Source organism: Raphanus sativus, chromosome 1 (assembly GCF_000801105.2).
Source record: "Raphanus sativus cultivar WK10039 chromosome 1, ASM80110v3, whole genome shotgun sequence".
In the NCBI taxonomy this organism is placed as follows: Eukaryota; Viridiplantae; Streptophyta; class Magnoliopsida; order Brassicales; family Brassicaceae; genus Raphanus; species Raphanus sativus.
The window spans coordinates 19655929-19660923 of NC_079511.1; the positions used below are offsets into that span (position 1 = coordinate 19655929).

Here is a 4995-nt window from a genome sequence, read left to right on the forward strand (position 1 = left end):
TCATTGCTTCCTTAGGGTTTTGCTCCGGTTTTCCAGGTAGTGTTCCTTGTTGGCGATTTGGCTGAGAGTTCATAGCTGCAAACTGGTTCTCCAAAGCTCTAAACTTGTTGTTGAGCTCATTGTAGCTCCCATCAATCTTGTTGTGAAGGTTCTTTAACTCATATCCAACATGCTTCTCACTTCTAGTCTGAAATTCCAAGATCTGTTTCAGTAGATCATTTGTGCTGTTGTCTTGAGGATTAGAAGTAGAAGGACAAGCTTGTTGTTGAGAAGGTTGGTTCCCTTTGTCGGAGAAACCAGGAGGAGGGTTTTGCTGAGGTTGATGGCCTCTTTGCTGGTTGTTCCTAGGCTGGTAACCACCTTGTTGAGTGTTTTGCTTAGGCGGGTTTCCTCCTTGCTGGTTGTTTGGATAAGACCTTGGCTGATAGTTATTGTACTGAAAGTTAGGTTCCTTCCTGTACCAAATACCATTGTTGTTGATGAAACAAAGCTCTTCCTGCCCTTCCAAACCATCAACCTCATTCACCTTAGGAGGAGCCTCTTGACTAGGATCATCAACAAAATTAATCTGCTCCTTCTTAGCTTGGTTGGAAAGAACCAAATCCAACTTCTCTTGCAGGGACTTGATGTCTTTCCTTGTTTGTTGATCTTCACCTCTGTTTGCCCTATCATACTCCTCACTGTAGACTGAATCACTCTTGGCCATGTTCTCTACCAGTTCCTCTGCCTCATGCTCAGTTCTTCCCAAGAAGAAACCATTGCTAGCAGTGTCAAGCCTGTTTCTGTAAGATGGTAGAACTCCCCTGTAGAAGGTGCTAAGCAAACTCTCCTTGCTGAAACCATAATGAGGACATTGAGCTTGGTAGTCCTTGAATCTCTCCCATGCCTCATTGAAGCTCTCTAGATTCTTCTGTTGAAATCCAGAGATTTCATTTCTGATCTTAGCTGTTCTTGAAGTGGAGAAAAATTTCTCTAAGAAGGCTCTCTTACAGTCCTCCCAAGTAGTGATAGTGTCACTTGGGAGAGACCTCTCCCACTGATGTGCCTTATCTCCCAATGAGAAAGGGAACAGCTTCAACTTGAATGCATCTTCAGAAACACCATTTGTCTTGGACAAACCACAATATTGATCAAACTTGTATAAGTGATCAATAGGATCCTCAGCTGCAAGGCCATGGTACTTGTTATGCTCTATGGTGTTGAGCAGCCCTGACTTGATCTCAAAATTGTTGTTCTCCACTGGTGGTGCTCTAATTCCCAACCTATGACTCTGAATGTGAGGTTGATCATAGGCTCCGATGGCTCTAGCTTGGCGCTGTGGGTGTTGTGGCTGGCGTGGTTGTCTTGGGTTGTCAGCTCTTGGACCATTACCTCCTTGGGCATCACCATCTTGAGGATGATGATCCATATCAAACCCCAATCTCTCCAAATGAGCATGTTGCTCTACTTATCTTCTCTGTCTTGCTAGGTCCCTTTCAAGTGTAGCAATCTCTTCAATAGTAGGTACCAAGGTAGATGCACCTCTGCTTCTTGTGATCATACACCTGAAAGTCAAAGATAGAGGAAGAAAGAAAATCAATATCACAACAAAATAAAAATGACTTAGCCTCAAGCAAGTGACTAAATCCCAATGTCACAATCAACTTAGAATTTGGCAACGGCGCCAATTTGATGAAGGCCTTTTGCAAGGGTCCTATCAAATGCTGTAATATAAATGATGTCAATCCAGTTCTAAGTGATTATCAAGCAAAAGGAATACAAGACTATACTTAATCTAAGTGCTACCAACATATTGAGAATGATTTTAATCTAAGACAATACTAAAAGGCAATAAAAGATGAAACTTTCTTTCTTAATGAGATGGGAGAACTCATGGGTTAAGGGATTTGACCTTGGAAGATCAGGTTTTAATCTAAGGGTGGCAGCAACAATCAATCTAGCAACCTTAGACCTAGACACAATCCTAAACAAACTCTATCTCTAGATGAAATGTTCATTCACAAAGATAACTCAAGCATCTAATTTCTTATGTTGAATATTATCTAAGCAATCATTAAGAACTAGTCTACTAGCCATCTTAATACCTTTAACAACAAATTTCTTTGGTAAAGAATGTTAAAAGCTTAGGAGAGTTGGTTCAGGCATTTTATCAAACACCTTTCGGGCATGAAATGCTTAAAGTTCAACTTTAGAGTGGTCAACTCTAAAATAGCATTAAAAACACTCTACTAGCAAAGAATAAGATAGATCTACACTAGAACACCTTAGATCTAACCTAATCACCCCTTAGTCTCCCTGGCCCATGAATCCTATAGTGGATTATTCACTAATCACCATGATCACTTTTGAATCCATAACAGATTTAAGCTTAATCATGTAGAGAAAGAAAGAAGATGAAATCAAACAATCAAGAACACAAAGATGAGATGAGACTATGATTCAAAGATAAAACTTTACTCAAAGATTTGTGTTCTTAGAGAGAAAATAACATAATCCCACTTAAGGGTTAACAAGAGTATTTATACTAGGCTTAGAAAACCTATGAACATCATTAAAAATTACTAAAAAATCGTTGGAGTCAATTAGGCTTCAACCAATGAGAAACAAGCTTGATTTTCGGTCAGGGGTCGAGCAAATGATCCAACCCGGTCCAACCATCCCGGTCCAATCTTGTTCTGGTCGTCATCCATCCCGACTGGGTTCAGCATCCCGGTCTGTCCTACCCGGTTATCTGGTTGCGTCCTGCTTGTCTTCTTCCCGACCGGGTGCGTGAAGCCGGTCCATCCATCCCGGTCCAGACGCATCTTGATTGTTATCCAGCCGACCGGGTATGTGTAACCGGTCCATTCTTCCCGGACGCTTCTCTTCCTGACCGGGTTCATCATCCCGGTCTAGTCTCCCCGGTTCATCTTCTCCATCTCATGGGTTTACTTCTCTTTTCATGGCCAAACTTGAATCTTCACTTCTTTTTGGGTTAAAAAGGCTTCCAAACACTTCAAATCACACAAGAGCGTACTCCAACACCTGATTAGGACAAATGAATGCAAAATGGATCCTAAAAATATCTAAACCTTAGCCTACAAGATAGAAAAATGCAATATAAAGATACTAAATTGATGAAAATATGCAAGACATCACTAAGTTCCTAGACTCGAAAGATCCGAGAAAGGACCCGACGATCCAAATGCCCGTATCTGTGGTAAAAACTTTCTAAGGTATCTAAGTATTTGGATTACGTCATTATCTACTCAAAGTGCGTATCCCCTTAGTATTAAAAGAGAAGCAAAAAATAAGAGTAACCTTCAAAGAGTAATATATTTTCGGAATTGCCATTATTGACGACGTGACGGCACGAGGTTCCTTCTCTGCCTCTTTTTGAAAGAAGGCTTAAGTATCTTAGGATATTACGGTCTATGCCATTGGACAAACATGCATATTTATATAAGTATCTTTCATAGTTTCATGTCGGCATGTGTATATAAGGAAATAATTAACTTTCGTGATTCTACCATTTATGTTTACGTGATTTTTGCCTTCATTCTCACCTTCTATATTTGTCCTGTCTTTTAATGAGATTTATATTGTTCTTTTGTATATGGAAACCCAATTATTACTCCTATTAATTAGAGAATGGAAAGTGCTTATTTTTTGGCAATGAGGATCGAACTATTAGCTTCTACACTAAATTTAGAATATGAATAATAATTGAGTACCTTTCACAGAAAAGCGATTGACAAGTCGTTTTTTTCAATATATATTACTCTCTACCTTATTGCAATACCACCAGTTGTTTTAAAAATTCAGCACTCGGTAATATCAGTAAATTAGGGATTACGAATATATTTTGTCCAAATTTCGATATGACAGATTTTGCCTATCAAAATATAATATTTACTTACTATTACGGCGTATAATACGCATTAACTACTTAATGTATATTCTATTCACTATATAAATAAGTTTACTGCTTCGTTGAATAAGCATTCTAAGTTTCAATAAAATTATGGGTCTTTAAACGTATTTGTAAATTGTTTTTCGTGACTGTCGTTTGGACTCCTCCACCATCCCCTTAGTATTAAAAGAGAAGCAAAAAATAAGAGTAACCTTCAAAGAGTAATATATTTTCGGAATTGCCATTATTGACGACGTGTCGGCACGAGGTTCCTTCTCAGCCTCTTTTTGAAAGAAGGCTTAAGTATCTTAGGATATTACGGTCTATGCCATTGGACAAACATGCATATTTATATAAGTATCTTTCATAGTTTCATGTCGGCATGTGTATATAAGGAAATAATTAACTTTCGTGATTCTACCATTTATGTTTACGTGATTTTTGCCTTCATTCTCACCTTCTATATTTGTCCTGTCTTTTAATGAGATTTATATTGTTCTTTTGTATATGGAAACCCAATTATTACTCCTATTAATTAGAGAATGGAAAGTGCTTATTTTTTGGCAATGAGGATCGAACTATTAGCTTCTACACTAAATTTAGAATATGAATAATAATTGAGTACCTTTCACAGAAAAGCGATTGACAAGTCGTTTTTTTCAAGATATATTACTCTCTACCTTATTGCAATACCACCAGTTGTTTTAAAAATTCAGCACTCGGTAATATCAGTAAATTAGGGATTACGAATATATTTTGTCCAAATTTCGATATGACAGATTTTGCCTATCAAAATATAATATTTACTTACTATTACGGCGTATAATACGCATTAACTACTTAATGTATATTCTATTCACTATATAAATAAGTTTACTGCTTCGTTGAATAAGCATTCTAAGTTTCAATAAAATTATGGGTCTTTAAACGTATTTGTAAATTGTTTTTCGTGACTGTCGTTTGGACTCCTCCACCATTTAATATTATAATTGCTGCAACCTGCCAAATAAAAGTAAAATGATTAATTAGTTTGTCGGTGCCTCTTCTATCCTGTCAATATTTTCATGGAAATGTTTTCCTTGACATATAAACAAATTAATATG

General features: G+C 37.4%; 1 non-coding gene across 1 annotated transcript; it reads left to right on the top strand.

Annotated features, from left to right (window-relative positions):
* The first annotated feature begins 836 nt into the window (after positions 1–836).
* On the top strand, positions 837–943 carry LOC130497850 (small nucleolar RNA R71). Its single transcript, XR_008936872.1, has one exon. It is a non-coding gene; the product is annotated as a small nucleolar RNA R71 (small nucleolar RNA).
* Positions 944–4995: the final 4052 nt, after the last annotated feature.